The sequence below is a fragment of the Tamandua tetradactyla genome, chromosome 7 (genome assembly GCF_023851605.1).
Source record: "Tamandua tetradactyla isolate mTamTet1 chromosome 7, mTamTet1.pri, whole genome shotgun sequence".
In the NCBI taxonomy this organism is placed as follows: domain Eukaryota; kingdom Metazoa; phylum Chordata; class Mammalia; order Pilosa; family Myrmecophagidae; genus Tamandua; species Tamandua tetradactyla.
Genome location: NC_135333.1, coordinates 100330479 through 100356559, shown reverse-complemented (window position 1 = coordinate 100356559; position 26081 = coordinate 100330479). Strand labels below are relative to the sequence as shown.

At 35.8% G+C, this 26081-nt stretch overlaps 1 protein-coding gene across 8 annotated transcripts in view; it reads right to left on the bottom strand.

Moving 5' to 3' along the window:
* The window catches only part of CNTN1 (contactin 1), a 420382-nt gene that overhangs the window by 207936 nt on the left and 186365 nt on the right, over nt 1-26081 (bottom strand). The gene's annotated exons all lie outside the window — the stretch shown is intronic.

Genomic DNA, 26081 nt, shown 5'->3' with positions numbered 1-26081 from the left:
TCACTTAAATCCTAAATCAAATCCCAACAGTGTTTAATAGGAAACATGGTAATGTGATCTTAAAACTTTTGTTGAAGAGCAAAAGACCAAGAATAGTCAACAAATTTTTGAAAAAGTAGTAGGCAGGATTCTTGCTTCTGCAGATACTATGGCTTATTATAATGCTATAATGATTAGGACAGTGTAATAGTGCAGGGGTAGAAAAATAATCAGTGGAACAAAATAGAGCGCCCAGAAACAGACACCATTAAAGAGAACCTGATAAATGATGGCTATGTCCCTGCATACTAGTGCGGAGAGGATGGGTCATTTAATAAATGGGGACTCGAAAAACTGATACTCCAACTAATGATCATCCTCACATTTAACAAAGAACAAAATTTGAAGTACGAAATTCTAAAACCCCTAGGAAAAAAGGAGGCATATATCTTTATGACCTCACAAAGATTTCTTTACAAAGAAATAAAGGCACAGATAATCACAGATACATTTTATAAATTTGGCTAGATTTCAAAAATAAAAAAGACTTCAGCTCATCCAAACAATCCATAAACAAAGTGAAGGAAAAAGCCACAGACCAGGAGAAACTATATACAATTCATTTAACTATAAAAGAGCTCAGTGTCCAAAGTATGTTGAAAAAAGTTAGAGCAATCAATAAAAAAAGGACAAAAGAAGAAAAAAATTGAAAAGTGAGCACCAACTTTATAAAGAAGACAGAGAAGATGAAAGTTGCAAGGTTGATAAATAAGAAGATGCTTATTATCACTAGTAATTAGAGAGATGTAAAACAAATCACTAAAATAAGACGTCAGCTACCCATCAAGTGGAAAAACAATTTAGAAGTTTGACAATACTTGTGTCAAACAATACAATAAAAAGTGATTCTAAGGGATGGGGCAATAGACTTACCTATAGGAATGTAAACTGTCATTCATTTCGGCAACCACTTTACCAGTATCTGGTGGAATCAAAGAAGCATATGCCCTATATCCCCAAAATACCACTCCTAGGCATAATCATTAACACAGTGATTCTCAAAACATGGGGAGCTTTAAAAATATTCATGTCAGGGCCATTTGGAAGTTTCTTTCAAAACAGAAACTTCTCAGCAGAGCTGACACAGATGCAGACAGGTGGAGAACAGAGGCGTGATGTTTGGAGATGCTTGGAGCGCAGCAGACATTGCCGTGAGATGTTAAACAAACCAGAACCTGGAGAGAGCCGAGGGAAGCTAAGAGATGAAAGCCAGCCCTGGAGGAGCAAGTTGAGGAACCTCCACAGGAACCGAGGCTGAAAGCAACTGAGCCCAGGAGCAAGGGCCAGCCACATGACTACCTAGCTGACGAGGTGTTCCTGACCCATCAGTCTTTCTTGACTGAAGGGAACCTTTTGTTAGTGCCTTAATTTAGAAACTTTCACTTCCTTAAAACTGAAAACTTGTAACTTATTAAATTCCTCTCCATAAAAGCCGTTCCAGTTGCTGGTATACCACATTCTGGCAGCTTACAAACTAGAACACCTGCCCTAGGACACAGAGTAAGGATGTGGTAGACTCCGGATTTGAACCCAGTCAGACTGAGTGTCATGCCTAGAACCTGGAAGACACTTGAAAAATAGCTTTTTTTTTATTGGGAACTATAATTCTCTAGTGGAAAGAACAAAATTTTAGAATCACATGCACCAGATTTCCAATAGCAAACTGAACCCTAGTTGTCCTATATATATATAGAAGGGATGAGGCCTAACTTGCAGGAAGATGGGTGTATGTGTGTGAGAATTATAGGGAATACATGCAAAGGGACCAACATATATTAAATATCTAATAGTTGATAGCCACACTTAGTTATTTAGTTTGGGGACAAAGAGGAGACATTGAAGGTTTTTAGTCAGGAGAATGATAAGCCAAGATAAAATCTGCGGATGGTAGAGAAAGGTAGGGAAAATTAGAAGGATCAAATTTCTGTTTTGGCCTTTTACAGATATCACCTTTAAAATACAGTGCATATTTTAAAAATGTGTTGTCTTCTTAGTGCAAGATCCTAGGTCAAATATCAATCACTGAATGCACAGACAGAGCTATTCATGCAATCACAATTATTCTTTGACCCAAAATATAAAATTTTAACTTGAATGTTTGGAAGCAGCAAAGAAAAATTGCTAATTTTTATGTTTGGGCTTGAAAGATATTCTAAGAATCAAAACTAAATAGAGAGTTCGCATTATAGTCTATTCCCAACTGTCTGATTAAATATATGTGTATTTCTAGGTCTTTTATTTATTTTCCCTAATCTACAAAATTAAGAGTCACACTAGATGGTTTCTAAGGTAAGAAAAGAGCCCAATCAAATTAAAACTACTTTTTCATCATTCTGTATAAAAAAATTATACAGCCTCATTCAGTGATGATGAAGAAAAACTATAAAGGCAAATTCTAAACATAAAAATACTTTCGATCTATGTAAAATCAACTCACTAAACCATATTTTTTGTGTATCTATTTTGCTCCTCATAGGCGGCAATTTCCATGTTAAAACACAACACACAACAAAAACAACTTCCAGCCAAAGGAAAAATAATCAATGGGCAATCAAATTATTTTAGATTATTACAAGTTAGTATGACTCACTCCACTAAACTCAATCATTATTTGGCCAAATTCTATTCTATTCTGACAATGTTAAAATGCAAAATATGATCTTAAAAAATTACACTATTTAAAAACTCCTCCCCCTACCCTTTCACGATAATCTCAGAGAATAGAACTATCATCTCCTCCGTTGACTGGGCATAAAGCCTAGGTATAATTATTGATTATTCTCTATCTCTCCACTGATATCCAATCTATCCGCAAGTTCCTTTAGGCTCTAGCTTTACAATGTCCCAAATGCACCTAGTTCACCCAATACCCTCTAGTCCAGGACTACCCTACTTCAGGAATCCCACTTGGCATCCCTGTAGTGCTCTCTCCATAAAACCTCCAGAGTGAACTTTTAAAAAGGTCAGCCGTAGGAAGATTGTGGGAAGACGATGGAGTAGGGACCTATAAGATTCAATCCTCTGACTAGAATAACTATTAAACAGATAGGAACAGTTTGAAACAATCATTTTGAAACTCCAGAGGCCAGCAAAAGGCAGTACAGAATCCAGAGGAAGCAGGAGGAAGAGGCTGGTACATTATGGTAAACAAAAGTAAATTGCTCTCTTTGTGTGGCCATTACTATTGCCCATCTCCCAGTCAACCGCTAGTTACCTCCCTGGTGACAAAAAAGGATGTAAAAATCCTCTTCTTCAAGACCAGAAGAAAAGGTGGATCACTGACCATGGCTTTTGATTAGCAACTTCAGATTTCTAGGGGCCTGGCTCTAAGGGCGGCCATTGTTCCAACTGGCTCCAAGCAAAGGCGGCAGCAGAGGCAACTTAAAGACACAAAGCTTCCTCAGGATTGTGGAGCATAGTTAGTTGAAGGGCTACATTTGCCAGGCAGGTCAAGAAAGATCAGCCTTGGGAAGCAGTGGGAGAATAACTTGGTGCCTTTCCTGATGTCCTCCCTAGGACACTTTGGAGCCAGTCTGGGTGTCCTGCTTTGGCTGCGAAAGACTGACTGGGAAACATTCCTCTGCTGTGCTCCCCCTTCCAGAATTTGCCTTCCAGGCAAAAACAGCTGGACCCAATGAAAGGAGTAAAAGAAATTATAGAGGTGGTTGGTTTGGACAAACACTTGAGTGCTTTAAATACCTGGAAGAGGAAGGTCTGTCTCTTGGAAAATAGAGAAGCACTCAAACTCCTGTAAACAGGGCAACTTCAAAGCAACTAACAAATCAAAACCCAGAACAAGAGAGAGGCCCAGAAAGACAGGGAAAACCCTACACACTGAATTTACCTTGGAAAGACCTTCCTGATAGTAGGGCTGAACCTCAAAAAAAAATCTCTGTTGTTTTCACCACCTGGTTACAAAAGCATGAAACAGGCATCTAGGAAATAAACCCCAGTGTTAACATTTTAAAATATTAAAATGCATTGCATGCAACAAAAGAATGTAAGGCAAACAAAGAAACAGGAAATAATGGCCCATTCAAAGGAAGAGGATAATAATTCAGAAAACAACAGGGAAAAAGACAAGAATGTAGGTATACCAACAAAACCGTTAAATGATCTTAAAAATGCTCATGAAGATGAAGGAAAATACAGAGAAAGAACTAAAGGATAACAGGAAAACAATGAATGACAAATATGAGAATATTAATAAAGAGATATAAATTTTAGAAAGGAACAAACAGAATAACTAGAGTTGATTCACAATAACTAAAATGAAAAATTCCCAGGAGAGTTTCAAGAGCTGATTAGAGCAGGCAGAAGAAAGAATCAGTGAATTTGAAGATAAGACAATTGAAATGATTCAGGCTGAGGAGACCCCATCAAGCATACCTTCATGAGAGTCCCAGAGGGAAGAAAAAGAGAAAAGGACAGAAGGACTATTCTTATTATTAATATTGTTAAGATGTCAATCCTACCAAAAGCAATTTACAGATTCAACACAATCCCAAATAAAACCTCAATAAAGTTTATTGCAGAAATGGAAAAGCTGATCATCAATTTATATGAAAGGGAAAAGAATCCCAAACAGCCAAAATCATCTTGAAAAAGAACAGAGTTGGATAACTCACATTTCTCAATCACAACACTGGTTAATCCACAGTAATCAAAAGAACATGGCACTGGCACAAGGACAGATGTATAGAGAGAACTCAGAAATCAACTCTCACATTTATGGCCAACTGAGTTTTCACAAGAGAGCAAAGAACACTCAATTGGGAAAGAATGGTCTTTTCAACAAATGCTGCTGGGAAAATTTAATCTCTATTTGTAAAAATGAGAAAGAGAAACCCTACATCATACCTTATACAAAAACAAACTCAAAATGCATCAAAGATGTAAATATAACAGCCAGAACTATCAAACTCCTAGAAGAAAACATAGGGAATCATCTTCAAGGCATCATGTTAGGCAATGGTTTCCTTGACTTTAAATCCAAAGCAAAAGCAACAAAAGAAAAAAACAGATAAATAGGACCTCATCAAAATGAAAACTTTTTGCACCTCAAAGGACTTTGTCATTAAAGTAAAATGACAATCTACATAATGGGAGAAAATATTTGGTTGGAAACCACATATTTGAGAAAGGTTTAGTTGCCAGAATATGTAATGAAATCCTTCAACTTAACACAGAAAAAAGGCTAAGAACCCAATTAAAAAGTGGGCAAAAGACTCGACTAGCACCCCTCCAAAGAATATATGCAAATGGTCAGAAAGCACAAGAAAAGATACTTACCATCATTAACCATCAAGGAGATAAAAACCACAATTAGATAGCATTTCATAACCATTCTGGCTACTATTAAGAAAAAAATGGAAAATTACAAGTGTTTAAGAGGATGTGGAGTAATAGGGACACTTGTTCAATACTGGTGGCAATATAAAATGGTCCAGTTGCTATGGAAATTAGTTTGGCAGTCCCTCAGAAAGTTAAGTATAGAATTACCATATGACCTGGCAATCCCATTACTAGGTATATACCCAAATAATTGAAAGCAGGGATTCTAACATATTTGCACATTGATGTGGCATTATTCACAATTGCCCTAGAAAGGAAGCAACCCAATTGTTCACCAACAGATGAATGGATAAACAAAATGTGGTGTATATATATATATATATACACACACAATGGAGTTTTATCAGCAATAAAAAGGAATGAAGTCCTGATAACATGCGACAACATGGATGAACCTTGAAGACACCATGCTGAGTGAAATAAACCAGGCACACAAAAAAATATTGAATAATCTCACTGATATGAAATAATTAGAATAAGCAAACGCATAGTGTCAGAATCTAGAATAGTGGTTACCAGGGGGCAGCATAGGTTAGGGAATAGGAAGTTAAGGCTTAAAAAGTACAGGGTTCCTATTTGGAATGATAGAAATGGTTTGATAATGATGGTGGTGATGGTAGTACTTTGTGAATGTAATTAACAACACTGAAATATATATATCTGAATGTGTTTAAAAGAGGAGATGTTAGGTTATATGCATCGTAACAGAATAAAAATTTTTCAAAAATTCATGGAACTGCAAAACACCAACAGTGAATCCTAAGTGAAACCATGGACTTTAATTAGTAGTGCACTTATAAAATGTGCTTTTATCAATTGTGACATTTCCTACACCAATACAAAGTGCTATAACCATACAGCGGTATTTTGGGAATCATGTATTTTATGCAAGATTGTTCTGTATACCCACAACTTCTCTAACAAAGAGGGGAAAAAAGCTAAAAAAAAAAAAAAGTTTTGTCTTGGTCTTTCTCTTTCTAGAGTTACACAATGGATATTCATTGCAATCAGACTTCTTATCGGGGCCTAAATGACTCAAATTATCCCAGTTGTAGCCTACTCCATGAAACTAATCCATGATATTTTCCTATGTCTTCATTAATCTTCAGTTACTTTTTTGTTTTTCTAAGAGTTCTAAGTTCTACTTTCCTTAAAACTGCACTAATTAGTTAACTGTCTCCCAGCCGGAAATGCCTTTTGTGAAAGCAGATAGACATATGCATAGAGACTAGTAAGAGTATAAAAGGTTGTGAGACCCTAATTTATGCATTTCTGATCTAGTAGGATCCTCACTTGGATATCTTCTCCAGATGGACTAACCCCACATTCCAGGCATATTTCAATGCAGAACTTCATCTATTCAACCACTGATATCCTTAGTTGCTTGTTTGCTTGTTCTGTGTAACCCAACCTGACAATAACCTTATACTGAGAATAGATCCCAACTCTCACTAGTCTTTGTACTCTGGAAAACCCTTTATGCTCTGGCCTCACTCAATAATAGTGAGCTATTTACTTGTGTGTCTGTGTTTTACATACCCAAAGACACTTCTTTAGATTAGGGATTCTTTCATAAATTTCTTGTATTCATTTACCTAGACCCCACCCCTACCATAGCATCTGTGGGTATTCAATAGATATCAAAAGTTGATTTATGGATTCTCCTCCAATACTGATGCTCAAAACCCAGAAGTGTTTTTTAGAAACTGATGTTTATGATCAGACTGGTTGATTGTGGACTAATGAATACCTTCCATCAAGAAATGCAAGTTGATTTCCTTTTTGAGAATTTCTGATATTCTCACAGGCAGTGGGGACAACCAAATCAGTAGGCTGAGCCCTCAATTTTGGGATTCTCCCCTATGAAATTTATTCCTGCAAAGGATAGGTTAAGTTTACCTAAAAGTATGCCTAAGAGTCACTCTCAGAGAACCTCTTTCTTTTTACTTTTTTGAGAGTTAATTTTATTTCAGAGAATTTTTATAGGAGAACAATCAGGAGTCTGTAAAATAAGGTTTATAATAACTACTTTAGAAGTTGTTGTGAGGGTTAAATGAAATTCAAATCACCCCAGTTCCTGGCACATAGTGTTAGTTACTATGTTTGTTACTATTTGTGCTTAAGGAGCCTGTTTATTCCTGATTTTATCCGCAAAGATAATCTCATTGAAAAATACAGAAATCTCTAAAGAAGAAAATAAAATCCTATAATCCAGAGAAATCTGCTCTCTTTTTTGTAATTTAAATACACTGCATAAGATTATATCATACATAGATATCCGTTTGATATATCACCCCATTTTAGTCTCTTAAATATATAACAAGCATATTCTCATATTTATTAAAAATGTAAAAATATTTGAAAGAATTTTTAATGTCTGCACAATATGATATTAATAGTTTTGTTTGTTTTGTTTTGTTTTTTTACATGGGCAGGCATCGGGAAATGAACCCGGGTCTCTGGCATGGCAGACGAGAACTCTGCCTGCTGATCCACCGTAGCCCACCAGATATTTATAGATTTTTGGGTTGTTTTCAGTTTTTATCATTACTTTCATTTTCTCCTTTTTCTTTTTCTTTTTTTTTTTTTAACAATTTTATTCACATACCACACAATCCATCCAAAGTGTACAATGAATGGCTCTTGGTAGCTGATTTTTTAAATATATGTTTTATTTTTAACTTTTTCGTGTGTATAGTATGACATATATACAAAGCAAAGAAATAAAAAAGCAATAGTTTTCAAAGTACTCTTCAAGAAGTAGTTACAGGACAGATCCCAGAGTTTGTTGTGGGCTACCATACAAGCCTTTCATATTTTTCCTTCTAGCTGCTCCAGAACATAGGAGGCTAGAAGGCTTAAATATTCTTTTATTATCACAATCAACTTTTTTCCTTCTTTTTTGTGAAAAATGACATATATACAAAAAAGCTATCAATTTCAAAGCACAGAACCACAATTAGTTGTAGAACATAGTTCAGAATTTGACATGGGTTACAATTTTACAATTTCAGTTTTTTACTTCTAGCTCCTTTAAAATACTGGAGATTAAAAGAGATATCAATTTAATGATTCAGCATTCATATTCATTTGTTAAATCCTGTCTCAGAGAACCTCTTTTGGTGCTCAGATGTGGCCTCTCTAAGCCAACTTGGCAGGTGAACTCACTGCCCTCCCCTTCTATGTGGGACTTGACTCCCTGAGGTGTAAATCTCCCTGGTAACATTAGACAGAATTCCCAGGATGAGCTGGGATCCAGCATCAAAGGATTGAGAAAACCTTCTTGAGCAAAAAGGGGAAGAGAGATATGAGACAAAATAAAGTTTCAGAGGCTCAGAGATTTCAGAGATGAGAGGTTATCCTGAGGTTATGCTTATGAATTACATAGATATCCCTTTTAATTTATGGTGTATTGCAGTGGCTAGCGGGAAGTACTTGAAACTGTTGAGCTGTGTTCCAGTAACCTTGATTCTTGAAGATGATTGTATAAAGATAAAACTTTTACAATGTGACTGTGTGTTTGTGAAAATCTTGTGTCTGATGCTCCTTTTATCAAAGATATGGGACTGTGGAAAGGAAAAGGAAGAGATGCTACTCCAGAGGTCAGGCTTGGTTTTGTGCATCCTTATACTCCCCTTTTAAAGATAGTTTTATAGATATTGCTCATCAGGAATTCAAGGTTTTATTTGGATTCTTAGCCATGTAGGTACCTGAACGTAGGCTCCTACCTCCATAGTATGATCTAACAGTCTGGTGAGTCTCAGAAATGTCTGCAATAGATCCAAAAATCAACATGAATACCAAGCTTTACTCTGGGCTAAATAAATAGAAGCAAAATTTTACTGTCACACAGGGGCTCTTCAAATTTTAATATTCAAAAATATTTGTTCTAGTTTGCTAGCTGCTGGAATGCAATATACCAGAAATGGAATGGCTTTTAAAAAGGGGAATTTAATAAGTTGCTAGCTTACAGTTCTAAGGCCGAGAAAATGTCCCAATTAAAACAAGTCTATAGACATGTCCAATCTAAGGCATCCAGGAAAAGATACCTTGGTTTAAGAAGGCCGATGAAGTTCAGGGTTTCTCTCTCAAGTGAGAAGGCACATGGTGAACACAGTCAGAGTTTCTCTCTCAACTAGAAAGGCACATGGTGAGCACAGTCAGGGTTCCTCTCTCATCTGGAAGGGCACATGGCGTACATGGCATCATCTGCTAGCTTCTTCTCCTGGCTTCCTGTTTCAGGAAGCTCCCCAGGAGACATTTTCCTTCTTCATCTCCAAAGGTCACTGGCTGGTGGACTCTGCTTCTTGCGGCTATGCCATTCTGCTCTGCTCTCTTTGAATCTCTTTCTTCCTCCAAAATGTTTCCTCTTTTATAGGACTCCAATAAACCAATCAAGACCCACCCAAATGGGTGGAGACATGTCATCACCTAATCCAGTTTAACAGCCACTCTTGACTAAATCACATCATCCAGAGAGATGATCTGATTACAGTTTCAAATATACAGTATTGAATAGGGATTATTCTACCTTTATAAAATGGGCTTTTCATTAAAACATGGCTTTTCTAGGGGGCATACTTCCTTTCAAACCAGCACAATATTCCTCTTGATCCTAAAGAATTTTTCTCTTGCCTCTGTACTCACTACTAATCAAAATAAAATGATTTTATATTCTATTCTCCAGAACTTTACTATCCATACTACTTAACAGATCATGATGGTAACAGATCATGATGGCTTCAATTGCTACTATTAACAATAGATAGCTCAATATTTGTACAAGGGATTTTAAGAGAAAATTACTTAACTAGAAGCTATGACCCAATTGATGTTGAATTGGAACATATCTGAAGATGTATGGGAGGCAGGATAACATAAAACTGAAACACTATTAGGCAAGTAGCTGCTTCTATTGCCTGCCAAGACTTATAAACCCTTTCAGGATACATATGGTTGTATTCAAATGTGTAGATCACATGATACCTAGCACTGTGCTTTAAACAAAGATACTTGCTACATAAATAAATAGGGTCAGTTCTGGAAAGATGGCAGGATAGATTAGGCAGAGCTACCTTCTCCACCTTGGAATAACTGTAGAAAAGGCAGAAAATGACTGGGACAGCAGTTCCAGGGTACATACAAGTGGCCAAAGAGAGACTTCTACATTATATAGGAAGGATCTAGGTGAAAAAGCAGAGAAAACACAACTGAGAGGACAGAGTAAGTTTATTTAGTTGTGCCCACACCTGGGGATGGATGTGGGAGGAGTGCACACTACCACACTCCCATTTCCATAGCCAGTTGGAGAGTCATCTCTTAGTCTATAGCCAGGAGTTCCCATGTGCAGAACTGGGAAATAGCAACTTGTTTTATCCATACACAGAGAGACCTTGTGGTAATGCCCAGTGCCTACCCTCAACCCTGAAGCAGGCCACTGCTGGTGCCTGGTTTTCAGGGAAACTAGGGGACCCTCCCCTTGGGAGAAGACAGGATGCACAGCAGAGTCAGTCTCACAGTTGGCTGATGAGACAGACACTCTGTGTGCTGCTGTCTCTATCCTTTCTCCCCAGAGGCCCGGGAAGCTCCGGGTGTGTGCATGGGTAAAGAAGTAGGGACAAGGAAGAGAGTTCCACTACAGTGCTAGGAGCTCCTTTCCCATCCCAATGACTCATGGATCCATGCTGACCTGGACTTAGTGTACCGACAAAAAGAAGGGCACCCCCAGGAAGAAATGGTGAAAAAGATGGAAAAAAAATTGAATTGGAGCTCAGGGAAAGGATTGACAATACAAAACATGCAAATATAAGAACCATTGGTGTCCCAGAAGGAGAAGAGAAAAGTAAAGGGCTAGGAAGATTATCTGAAGATATAACGGAGGAGGGCATGTTATTCTGTATGGCAAAATGTAATGCTCTGATACATTCTGGAGGATTTTTGTGAGAAATTTAAAAATCATTTGCAAAACCCCTTGAAGGACTGGCGAAAAAAATATAGATTAAACTTCCCCACCTTGAAAATTTCTGACATCCTCATAAGCATTAGGGACTCCCAATTTAATAAGTCAAGTTGTCGATTAAGGCCAATCCTTATGAAATTTATTTCTATAATGATGAAGCTAAGTCTCCCTATAATTGTGCCTAAGTGTCACCCCCAGAGTACCTCTTGCTGCTCAGATGTGGCCTCTGTCTCTCTTTAGTCCAAACTCTGCAAATAAACTCACTACCCTCTCCCCTCCATGGGACATGACTTCCAGGGGTGTAAGTCTCCCTGGCAACATGGGATATGACCCCCAGAGATGAGCCTGGCCCTGGCACCATGGAATTGACAATGCCTTCTTGATCAAAAGGGGGAAAAGAAATGAAACAAAATCAAGGTTCATTGGCTAAGAAATTTCAAATTGAGTTAGGAAGTTACTCTGGAGGCTACTTTTATGCAAGCTTCAGCCAGATATTGCAAATAGCCACAGTATGCCAAGTCCCAACCAACAGTATTCTTGAAAACCCTAAAGAATATCCCAGGCTCTATCTAAGATTCTATAAAAATTTTACCAAGTTTATTTTTTTTGAAACTTTAAATCTCCAGATTTTCCTAACCCAGATAAGTCCAGAGGTATCAATCTCTCCCAGAACATTAACCAGTTGCATTCCTTTATCCAAAAATGTTTATACTCCTTTTTCAGCATGAAGAAGTTAAAGTGGTCATTGCCCATATACCTCTGAAGATTGAGAGACTGATCAAATGAGAGGGGAGAGTTGTGGCAGAAAGGTGAGGATTTAACAAGTGAGTATCACTACTAAATCAGTATAAAGATATTTCTTTTTAATTCTGAGTGTATCAGAACAGAAGGGAAAAACCTGAAATTGTTGAAAAGCGACACAATAGCCTTGATCACTGATAATGATTGTATAATTATATAGATTTTGTCTTGTGATTGTGTGATTGCAGAAACCTTGTAACTGACACCCCCTTTATCCAGTCTGTGGTTAGAGGAGTAATATATTAAAGACATTCATGGGAAAAAATGTAGAATACAGGGTACCTAGAAAGACAGAATCTAGAGAAGGGGGCGTGGTTATCTAATATGTACAGAATTGTTAACGAGATTGAATTTAAATGTTTGTGAATGGATAGAGGGGATAGCAGCTTATTCTTGGGATTATAAGAAATAATAACATATTTTAGTGGTTGTTTAAAATCATGCATGTAAATCAATTCTTCCATAAACCACTACAAATGTAAAAAATGTATAAGGGAAACATAGCTACTACTAACTATGGACTATAGGTAACAGTAATATTTTAATATTATTTCATCAATGGTAACAAATGTATTATACCAATACTATGAGTCAGCAATAGATGGGTAAGGAGTAGGTGTGAGTTTGGGTTTTATTTTTTTTTTATTCTTATTTCTGTTCTTGACTAATGAAAATGTTCTAAAATCAATCACGGGGATGTATGCACAACTATGTGATGATTCGGTGAGCCAGTGATTGCATACTTTGGATAGCTAGTGTGATGTGTGAATATATCTCAATAAAATTGAAAAAAAATAGGACTAACTAAAAAGCCAACACATAGTTTGATATATATAAATTATTTTATGATTCACTTAATAAACATATATTGAGTATGTGCTGTAATTACTATAAAGACGCACTCTAATCCAGTGTTCCCCATAAATAATTTATTTAATCTTTATAACAAATCAACAAGAAAGTAGATATCCTTTAGAAAATACTAATACTAGGGGTGGAGGGGAAAATAAACAAACAAACCTAACCTAACAGTACACTACCAATAATACAAACCAGAAACAATCTAAAGTTCTCACCAGTTAAAAAAAATATATGAATATAATTATAATTTCATTGACATTTTATGAATTTGATACATTTAAACATATCCTACATAAAGTAATTACATATTTCATATAGTTGTTACACGATACTCAGGTTCTCTAACTTTCACTTATACAATACTCACATTCTCTCTTAAATGTGCCCTGATATATTTGAGCATTTAAACAACTATTGAGTTATTTTTTTAATGCAAGTTAATTTTGAATAATTGTATGCACCCTTTCCTATTAATTTAATAAAATAAATTGTTTCCTAATATCGATTTATCATTTCTAATTTTATGAAATGCATTTGTGTTAGATATGGTCAGAAGTTTTCCACATATTCTGTTTTGGTTAACTAATGTGGAAATCTCTTGGTGAGTATTCAAATATTTCAATGATGGAAAGTATAGAAAATATTAGAATGTTTGAATTATTTTAAAAGATATGGATATGAATGACTTGTCACACTTAAGGGGACTAAAAATGTTATAAAGAGATATTTGAAATTCTCCATATATAGCTTAGATACCTTACACAAAGGAAATATCATTTTCTAACTGATTCTTTTATGGTTCAGCATGTCAATGATAGTTACTAAAACCTGTGGCCTCAGTATAATGGAATTTAAAAAGCATTTAAGCATCCTTGCATTGTCAGGAAGTTTTGAATAAGACTATTAATTTCAGAGGAAGTTGGGGTAGATCATTTATAAAGTATTTTCAAACATCAATAACAATAAAATAGATATATTGTTTAATTACTAACAGATTGGATCACAGGCTTTGCTTTGCAACTTTACTCACAAATCATAAATGTCTGTCCCAATTAAAATCTTATCGGCTTCTTTATAAAAGAAAGTAAGCATTCAAACTACCACCTATTTCTAATAAATAAATAGATGGATAAAAAGATAGATAAATAGATAGAAACTTCCATCAGAATGATTATTTTTATTTGTGGTAGTAAAGATCTTCTCATGCATGGGAGAAAGTAATTGCTTTAGAAAGTAAAACAAAAGAAACAGGAACCGTTAATCTAACAAATTGTGACTTTTGGGTAATGATACTTTTAATTTCAAAGCAAACAATGTTTCCAGTAGTTTCTAATAGTGGCAAAGTCACAAATCATAGCAGGTCCCATAACTAATGTTCACAGCTAAGATGTAACTCAGTGTATTTCCATCCATACTAAAGTAAACACAAAATATCACAAATGACAGCACCAAAAAATAAGTAATATAAATAAATGATAAATAAACTCAGACAAGCTCTCTTCTTGCCTTCCTTTACTTAAAGGACCAGTGTGCCAATTTGAAGCTATTATGTACCCCCAAAAAGCCATATCCTTTTTCCTGATCCAATCTTGTAGTGACAGCCCATGTTTCTTTTAATCCTGATTCAGTATTAAGGGGTGGAAACCTTGGATTGTTTCCATGGAGATGTGACACACCTAGTTGTGGGTGTGGCATTTCGATTAGATGGAGATTTGACTCTGACCATTCAATGTGGGTCTTGAGTACTTTATTGGAGTCCTTTAAAAGGGGAAACATTTTGGAGTTGCTTCAGAGCTGACAGAGACTCAGACATTTGGAAATGCTTGGAGATGCTTGGAGTGCTAACAGAGAGAGCAGACACCTAAACACAGACATTTGGAAGTGCAGAGCGCAGAAGATGTTGTCATGTGCCTCCCCATATAGATGCTAAGCAAGCCAGGACCCAGAGTTGTGTCCCAGAGAGCTAAGTGAAGGCCCACAGATGCGCAGAGAGGAAACCACTGGCTTCAGAAGCTGGAAGCAATGGAACCGGGAACAGGGTTCCAGCCATATGCCTTCCTGTGTGACAGATATTGGCCTTCCTTGAGTCAAGGTACCTTTCTCTGGATGCCTTAGTTTGGACATTTTTGTGGCCTTAGAACTGTAAACTTGTAATTTAATAAATTCCTTTTTTAAAAGCCATTCCATTTCTGGTATATGCCTTCCGGCAGCATTAGTAGTCCAAAACACCCAGCATTGCTCTATTTTTTATCACTATATTTTTAAAAAGTATTAAGGAAAATGCATATAAGTTAGAAGAAAAATTCTGAATATGCTCACCTGAAATACTGGGCCTCTATTTAAAACATGTGTATATTTGTTTCCATATATCTAATCAAAATGATTGAAGAAGTTCATTTCAGGCTGATAGGGTGATCAGAGGCACGAGTGCTATTGTGCACATATAATTTATAACTGCACAGTCAAGAATTAGATCCATTTAGGAGTCACTAAAATTTAATTTGATTTATTGCTTTTAAATATGACTATGCCTCAGTTATTTTTCAATCTTTAAGGCCATATTCCTTCTCTGTCTAGCAAAACAACTACTTTTCTTTTTTAGACCCAATTCATGTATCCCTTCCTTTGACTCCAGGAATTAAAACCTGAACTTCTCTAACTGCCCAAGAGAAAGTTACCACTTTCTCTCCTTGTGACCCTTTAGTATTTTAGATAATACTATCTATACTGTATAGCATTCTGATTATTTATATATGTGCCTGCAATAGGTCTTATATTTGTTTCTTAAGTACTTCCACAGTTCTAAACATATAATATGTGGTGAATAAGTATTTTTTAAACAAAAACATTAATTAATGAATGGATTAGGAAGCTAGTGCCAAGATATGAAAGAAGCTTTGATCAATAGACATTTCCTATTTATTTTAAGATGATAAAATGTTTCAACAACTGGCAGAGATAGAAAATATCCTTTTGTTCTTCTCTTCTGCATAATTGGCCTCCCTTGCCCTTAGTCAGGACCTTCTGACTAGGTTTTGGCCCATGGAATGTGAATAGAAGTAGAATCAAGTAATTTTCTAGGCCTGGCACTTAAAAAATTCCCCAATCTTCTATTTTCCTGACACAGGGGCCCTAGCGGCCAAACATTCCAAGTGCATATCCACAGGATGGAAGTGGGCCAGACATCTCACATCATACTGTGATCTGAAAAAGAAATGAACCGAATATTGGGAATTTTTATAACTAGAGAAAAGAGTAGCATATTTTGACTAATGTAGAAATTGAAACTTCAAAAAGGAGTGTTACTGAAAAATCAAAAAAAATCCTAATATGTGGTCAGGTGGTAGGCAGTGAGGAAGCCAATGTTGGAGGCTAGAAAGACCATGATTCATGTTAGCAGTGGCAAAACATTTTGTGAGATGTTGCTTTCATAAGCCTGTGAAGAAAATTAGATGATTTCTGAGTAGTATCTCTCAGAGAAGAAATTAAGATGTCTCCTAGTAAATATTGGCTATTATTGGTTACATTTGGCTAAGTATTTCTAAAACTTAGATAAGCTCAGGAAAAAGATTGCCAACCCAAACTAAAATGAGCTACACATCACACCCACTGTGGTTATAATAAAAAAGACCCACACGAACAAGGTTTGGTGAAGATGTGGGGAAACTGAAATGTTCATCCATTGCTGGTGAGAATGTAAAATGGTACAGTTACTTTGGAAAACACTTTGGCAGTACCCTAAAAAAGTTAAGCATAGAGTTACCATACGGCAGAGCAATGCCACTCCTAAGTATACACAAAAGAGAAATAAAAACATATAGCCACCAAAATATCTGTGTCAGTGTTCATAGCTGAATTACCCATAGTGACCCAAATGTGAAAATAACCCAAATGTTCATTAACTGATGAATAGATATTGAAATTGTTGTATATTCACACAATGGACTATTATAAATAAAGTAGTGAAGGATAGAACATGAATGAATCTTAAAAATATTGTTCTCATGAGAGAAGAAAATAAAAAATGATCACATGTTGTTCAAATCCATTTATATATACTATTCAGAATAGGCAAATCCACAGAGATAGAAAATATATTATTGTTTAGTAAATATGACTTCCATATTATAATTGTACAATGTGAGACAATAAAGCCAGGGTTCCAAAGAGGAAATAATCTCTGAATAGGAGAAAAAATTCAAGGAGAAAGAAAACTAGGGGGAATTCATCATATTTTCTTAATATATTTATCAAGATTCTATAGAAGAACATTTACAATATTTCACTGGATACCTGAGAGAAATTTCTGACTTAAAAAAGGCATCAAGCCCTACCCTGATCGAGGCGGTGGAGCAAGACACTTCAGGGCTTCATCCCCCCACAGAAATGTTGAACAACTGGCAGAAACATCTTTCTCAAAGCTCCAGAAAATAGTTAATGGACTTCAGTAACAGAGCAAATGCTGAAGCAAGAAAAAGGCTACATAAAGCAGCAAGATCTCTTGGCATCCTGGCTGGCCCTTCCTCCATCTCTCACTGGCTCGGCAGAGCTGGCCTGTGCTCACAGTGTGAATACCTGGCCCCAGTCCCAGAGGAAGCAGAGAAACACTCATACACATATCAGAGGCATACATTTCCGGCCCAGTCTGTCTAGTGGTGGCCCGAGAGACTCATCGTACCAGAGCTTGCCCTACAAGTAGAAGTTAGAACAGAGAGCAGTTGCCTGGGACAAGGGATTTCTGGCTGTAGGATATACAATGTAGTGACCAGGAACCATGTAAATGGGGAATTCCTAGGCCACATGCACATACCCAAGACAATATGCAAGGTATGCACAGAGAGGATCAGAGTGGTCCCTGCACTTTGATCTTAAACTATTCTCCAAACTCACTCTATGGATAAACCCTGAAGAAAGCACAGGAGAATCTGCAAAGACTCCCCCACCCTTTCTTGTAGTTCCTGGCATTCAAGGAACACTCTGTCATAACACAAGTTGAATACAAACGTAAGGAATAGACACCTCACAGTCTAAATTGCAGGGACAACACACTAAAATATCAAAATGTACAGGTTTGAACAAATATTACAGAATATACCAATAAACTGGAAGTGATGGCCAAAGCAAAGGAGAAAATTAGAACATTAGGAACAATTAAAATGGATTAACAGGCCTGAGACATACCAGACAAAGACTTCTTAAAAAGTTCTAAATATGCTCAAAGAACTAAAGGAAGCCAGGAAAGCAATAGATATACATGAAAAGAATATCAATAGAGAGATGGAAATTATGAAGAGGAACCAAACAGAGCTGAAAACTATAGTAAAAGAAATTAAACGTTTCCTAAAGGGTTCAGTAGCAGACTGGAGCTGAGAGAAGAAATTATCAATGGACATGAAAATAAGACAATTGAAATCATCCAATCTGAGAAGTAAAAGGAAAAAAGAATGAAGAAAAGTGGACAGATCCTCAGGCACCTATGGGACGTCATCAAGTGCACCAATATATGCATTGTGGGAGTCTGAGAAGAAGAAAGAGAGAAAGGGGCATAGAGAAAATTCACAGAAATAATGACTACAAACTTTCTAAATTTAATGAAAACCAAAGACATGCAAGTTGCTCAAGGAATTCTAAATAGGATAAACCCATATAGAGCTACAATGTGCCATGTTATAATCAAATTGTCAAATGCCAATGATAGAGAATTTGGAAGCCACAAGAGAGAAGCAACCCACAAGGGTGTTTCAATAAGATTAAACGTTTATTTCTCATCAGAAATCATGGAGGCAGAAAGGTAGTGAATGACATATACAAAGTGCTAAAAGAAAACAACAGCCAACCAAGAAATTTATATCTGTGAAACTTTCTTTCAAAAATAAGGGAGCAATTAGGACATTCCAAGATAAACAAAGGCTGAGGGAGTTCATTCCCATTACACAAGCCCTACTAGAGATCCTAAAGACAGTTCTGCGGGTTGAAAGGAAAGGACAGTAGTCAATAGATCAAAGCTGCACAAAGAAATAAAGATCACCATTCCCTTGGTTGTTGACAAAGATTCCAACGGGTCAAAATGACCCCAAACACCTTATCCAGAATCTCAGATCCTGTGTCAGTACTCAAGAAGTGGAACAAAAGACCTCTAGTACCTCCAGAGTAGATGTGAGGAATTTATTATTAGTTCAACATGGCACCAAGTCAAAATGGTCTCCAATCATCTGGAGCCTGGATTCAGTTCCCTGAATTTATTCAATAAAGGGATATTCTTTAACTGCTTTTCCACTAATTTCTCTGCATTGAAGAAAAACATTTCGGGCCACTATTGGGGGCTTCTGTAAATGAAAATTCCTTATTAAAGTTACTGTTAATTTCAATAGTCTTTGACTTAGTCATACAATTAAAAGTTATCACACTACTCAAATTGTATAATAAATAAGGACGTGTAATGAAATTTTGGTAAATTAAAAAAAAGCCATCATAATTTAACCACAAATATGTGTTGTTTTCTGAATAGTAAACCTTTAACCATAGAATCCTCTAAAGATCAGTGATAGGAGCAACTTTATTTAGTGTTTTGTAAATGAGCTGAGAGAAATGTAATCAAATTTCTGAAGTTTGCAGAAGGAAGAGAAACCTTTAATATGGGAAATGCCCATTCAATTGGGGTAAGTTGCAAGAAACTCTCAAAAGTTCTTTAATCGGCAGAGACTAATGAACTTTAAAGTGGTTGATGTTTTGTAAAGTTAACTTAGATGATAATTTTTTAGTGATATGAGTTATTTTTAAGCAAATGTTAAAATTTTTCACAATGTGTCATGAGGAGATTTGTAAACTTCTTGAAGATAAAACAAAGTCTTTTTTAGATTCATATGCCAGCAGGGTGACAGGGTAAAATACAGTGGGCAATGCATATTTTTAAAGATGAATTGGGTTTGTTGAATTGTGTTGTATCAAATGTGTTCAGTGGTCAAAAGTCCAATTTCTGGTCAACATTATGTATAGAATTGGAGTAAAATAATATAAATTTTATATAGTATATTACAGACCCAGGATAAAAATATACTATGTAAGACAGTGGTTATTATATTTCAAAGAAAACATATAATAGCGTTGGAAAAATTTCAGAGATGAGTAATTAAAATGCTAATGATATTAATGCATTTTTTTAGTGACAGAGACTATAAAAAACAGTCTTCAGTTTTGAAAGTTGAAAGTAAAAAATTGCGAAAGGTGAATTATTTGACCCACTCAAACCTAGAACACTAGCACTCATAAAAATTATTAAAACTTCAATCATGTAGTTTTATGATAAAGTGACAGGGTAAGGACAAGCTAATCAAACAATGTCATGTTTCTGTATCATTCACTCATATGGAAAGCATAATTCTGAAACAATCCCAAGATTCTTGTTCCCATCATATATTCTCTGTACATCATCCCCTTTTGAGTGGAGTTGAGACCTATGAATATGGTGGTTGTCATTCTTGTGAATAGTTTACATTATATAGCAAATGAGAAAAGATATTGCACATCTAATTAAAGTCCCAAATTAGTTAATTATGAGTTGATCAGAGAGGACATTATCCTGCCTGAGCCTGTCTTAATCAGGTGATAAACTTGATTCATCATTCCCAAAAAGAAAGATTCCCTTGCTGAGCTGGAAGAAGCACATTTTTAAAGATGTGCCTTAAAATCTTGCCATATTGTGACAAAGCTATCCGCAAAGAATGGCAAGGGGTCTCTAGGAGCTGAGAACTGCTCTAAACTGATAATCAGCAAGAAAATGGGAACGCTAGTTCTGCAATCACAGGAAATTGAATTCTACCAACAACCAAAAGAAAGCCTTCATTTCCAGAAAGGGACACAGTAGAACTTGACTGCAGCCTTGTGAAACTCTGCACAGAGGACCCAGCCAAGCTGCGCCCTATTTCCCACCCATGGAAACTAACATACAGGTCTTCTCCAAGGTGTAATTGGAACGGCTCTTAAGTGATCAACTGAGGCTGCAACTGTGACACAGGCTCAAGTACTACTTCACAGCTTTTCCTTTCCTACTCATTTCCTCTATTTTACAAAAAGAGAAAAAAAAATACTTCTTACCCATGCAGAATTTGGGGTAGACTGCCCCAGCAAGTAAACTCTCTGCAAACATCAACAAGAGGAAAGCTGATGTAATATTGAAAAATATTGTGGTTTTGTTGAGAAAGTGAATGACTAGTAAAGAATTATTTTACAAGCTACAAAATTTCTGATTCTTTGCTTTCAACAAAATTAGAAGTTGTTAATTAATCAATTATAAATATAAATTTTGATAGTAGATCACTGTGATATTTTTACATATAATCAGGAGTTTGAATAATTAAATAACAGCATTTATAATACAACTCTTCATCCCTTTCTACTAGTTCATGTCTATACAAATGAAAAACTGAAATAGAGTTAATACCAAACCCTGTCTCATTTTGACAGTAAGTAACATTCTTCCCAGCATAAAGGAATGAATAAATTTCATTTATCACATGAAGCAATGCATTTCCGACAAAGTTGTACTTTTTTGCCATTAACAATTTCTCAAAATTTGAAATTTAGTTAGATATTTTGGTCAATTGGGCATTAATAAAAATTTTAATGGCAACTCAATCTAGAAGAAAAAATTAACAATTGGAACCTTACTATATAGGAAATTGAACAAAACAATTCATAAATATATTTTGTAGATAGGATAACTCATTAAAATATTTTAAGCATAAGCTAAGTAATAATAAGATAAAATTCCATGGGACTGGAAATATGAATTCAAAAGAAAAATGAAACACATAAAATTTTCAAAATTCTTAAAGGAGTTATTTCAAATATTTTTACACGGATGATGATGAACATCCAATTTCAATATTATTTAGACTCTAATGGGCACATTTAAGACTGATGAACAAATTTCTTTTAAAATATCACAATTTACAACTTGCTGAAAATTGCCTTATGCAACTACTTAAGCTTATTAACATGGTACGTCAAGTCACAACTACATGAAAGGATATGTATTTTTATTAAATCCTTTTGGAGATGTTCAAGGAAAAATATTTAAAGACCAGCTGTGTAGGCCTTTATTATCTATCACCGATAAATGACCAACTTATTCTCTCCACTTCCCAGGCATATCCCCATTCAAAAACATTTTCAAAATTGCAGCCTGAGTAATCTTTCTTAAATGAGAAACTAACCCAGTCACTGCTCTTTGTGATATAACCCAGTGGCTCCTAATTGTCCTTCCTTGTGCATCTTTCCAAGAACCTGAACTTTTGCCACCAATGCCCCACCAGCACGCTTATGAAAACTGAACTAAAGGACTTCTGAGGCCTTCTACTCTGAACTGTTCTTCAACTCCCTCATCTTACCGACCCACTCTCACTGTCTCCCTCCACTTCTCCTCCTTTCACCATCTGCCCTTATCCTACCCCTAATCACCCCTCAGGTGTCAATTCAGAAAGTGAAGCTTTTAGAAAACCTTCCCTTGCCTCTAAATTTGATCTAACCTCCCTGCCCCACATTCAATGTGATGTCTTGGCACCTTGGGTTGAAAGTTAATGTTAAACTTTAGATTTAGATTTAGAACCATAAATTTCAATGGAATCAAAGTTTTCACCTGCTAATCTTGCTTTAGTCTCTGATTTGGCTCCTCAAATACTCAGATTTTATATGATTAGACATTTATATGACATAAATTTTGGTTTTCTTAATTCTCCAACTAATTTAAGATCCAGACCTATAGACATATAAACTTAAAGTAAATCACAGTTTCAAGTAAAAAGACCAAATTCGTATGTCTAGTAATATGAGAAGATGAGCTGGGGCTAATGACATGGGGACTGTTAGTCATTCTCCCATGCCCAGGACTTGATAACTCTTTATCCTTCAAGATTCGAATTAAATCAACTTCTAGGAGTTTTTCCATTTTCATCTAAATTAGCTTCCCCTTACCACAAGCCTTGAAGTTTTTAAGCTTGTACCTCTGCGTCCTGTTACATGTACTTCCATCTCTCCCTCTCTTTTCTCTCTGTTCTTCCAGTTTCTGCTGACTTCCACCTCCTGGATACTCCTCTGGTGTTCTTTTTATTAAATCTCTAGTAATCCGGATTAAGACACACCTTCATTCAACTGGGCTGTCCCTTAACTACAAAATAAAATCTTCAAGACTTCCTATTTACAATGGGTTCACACCCACAGGGATATGGATTAAGGTGATCTGTTTTGGGGTACATAAATCAACCTACCACACCTCCCTAGGAAATTCTACAATTCTGTAATTTCCTTCCTAGAATTTATAACACACTGACTTGAATAGTAATTTGTATTTTTTACGTAATATTTTTCCTTAGCACTAAAATGTAGATTCCCTAAGGATAGGCAACAAATCAGCAGTTTATTTACATACCATTATATCCTCAAGACTTAGCAGAGTTTCTAGCACACAGTAAGACCTCAATAAATGAATTAAAGTGTACTTGTTAAGAATCTCTCAAACATTAATCAATTTGATCTACAATGCTGAGAAAGGGAAGCATTGAAAGGCACTTTGGGGCAGGCCAAAGTGGCTCCACTGGCAGAGCTCATGCCTACCCTGCCAGAAACCTGGGTTCGATTCCTGGTACCTGCCCATGTAAAAAAAATAAATAAATACATTAAAAAAAAAGAAAGGTACTGCAAAAATATTTTGGGAAAGCCTCATTCTGAAACAGTTTCAAAAAATGACATTGTATCATTACCAAAGCATGGGAGGTGGTCTCTACAACCCCTTGACATTTTTCTAAGTTGTTCCAAATGACCAGATATGATTAAGGTTACTCAGACAAAAGATGGAGATGGTAGTGGGGGAGGGAGATAGTAGAGATAGTTTGAAGAGGGGCTGGAATTATTCCTGGTAGCAAATTAAAGTTCTTCATTGTAATTATCTATTCACTTGACTGAGTTTACAAATAGACCATAAATTCTGGAGGAAAAAAAGGACTGAATGTATCTTGTTGACCACTGGGGCTCCATTGACCAGCATAGGGTCTCACACACAGATGCTGAGAATATGAACCAAACTAGACCAAGACAATGAAGCTAACAACTAGCTTTTTTGCACTAGTTATTAGAAATAGCATTAATGTTATAGATCTAATATAAAGTATGCCTTGAATTAACCCCTGAATTAGAAATAGCTGTGTGGGCTAACTCCATTCAACAAAGATTCAGCCTCAGATTTTTCTTCAATATTTTAGTCCTCATGTCCTCCAAAATGGAGCTGTGTCTTGAATTTGAATTCTTTATGCTGGATTCTTGACTACCATAGTCCTTTGAACATGAGACTTTGAATACTCTCAACTTCCTCTTGTCCCCCTCACTCTTAGGGCCATTTGTTTGGGATTTCTGTTTTTTTCATCCATGTTTTTCACTCTGCTCAGGTTTCATCATCCCTCATAACAAAACCTACTCAAGTTAAAGCAAAGATAGAAAACTTCAGAAGAAATTCTGAAACTATTTTCTGGTAGTTAGAACACATACCAAAGAGATGTCATGGAAGATAGGGAAGTATAAAGATAGGGAAATGTTCATATTAACACGCCGATAAAAGGTATTTAAGTCAGTCCATCTTTTATTGAAAAGCTTGATTGGTTATTTGGTGAGATCACTGAAACAATTGCTAGATACTACATCAAATTTTCAAAAAACAAAATTTTACAATGAGGATTTTTTTTGAGGAGGAAATTGAGTGACTATGAGAAATAATCTTAAAACACTATGAAAACTAATAAAGGTTCACCAGAAATTTTGTGGATAAAGACATAGTATTTGAATATTTAGATGAAATTTTCCATATAAACAATCATCTGTGCTTTGAAGCAGAGAATTCAAAGACATATAACAAAGTTTCCTAGATATAGAGGTTGTACACAAAAACATGTGCTCCTAGTTCTATAACACCATCAATTTTATCAATTTAATTTCAGCAAAGAGTCATTCTTGTGACATCAACTATACGGCATCTTAATTTCAGAAGCAAACAGGGAAAATGTGCCAGTTAGAATCGAGAGAATATGGTGTTAAAAAAAGGCACATGCAATTCTTAAAATACTAATAAACATTTTATTTTTGACAGAGGATTGCTGTCTAGGCAACCTAATATAAAAATGTCTTGAAAGCCACAGTCATAAAAAAAAAACACACATTTATTAGAAAAAGCAGTGGTCCCAGATAGAGGTACCCTAGGTAAAATAAACATTGTGGCCAGCCTTGTGACAAAACCAACTTCTCTGAATCTCAGTTTCCTTATCTACAAAGTGTTAATAAAAATGCCTATCATACCAACTTCAAGAATAGCTGAGGAATTATTAGTGTAGGAAAGGGCATATATAATGACTCTGCCAATATAACGTTTTATTTAACAAAACTGAGCATATAAGTTTATAGCAAGTTATAGCAAGACTAATTCCCTAAGACTAAGATGAGAATGGTTGAAAGACACATGTCTTCAGGGCCCTCAAAATGCCATGAAACTTCCTTTCTGGCTGTATATTTCACATGGACTACTCATCCCTTTGGGAAATATGATTTAAATGCACATTTGCGTACACACATATACACAGAGACAGACATAAATTTTTGAGCTAGGGCTTTCATTCCAAAGCACTGGCAAAAGCAGAGAGAGAAAAGAATATATTCAAACTACAGGACAGTGAGTCACTATCAATTCTAAACTCTTTTTACTGGTGTGTTAATACTCTGGACTCAGGGAACTCTATGATACTCTTGACTAAAAGCCCAATTCAAAAAGCCCTTCATTTCCACTATTATTAGAAGTTTACTCAAAGGTTTTGGGAAAGACAGTGGAAAATCGAAGATTCACTGCATGGTCTTTATGATTCCAATTAATCCCAGCAGTAGTATTTCTATTTCATGTCCTAAATCTGAAAGTGACCTAGATGAAAGTAATACCTTGTTACAGACAACTGAATGGAAAAAACATTAACACTGAGTTTATTTTGTCTTCCTAATGGCAAATGGTACTGCAAACCTCAAAATGAAAAAGAAT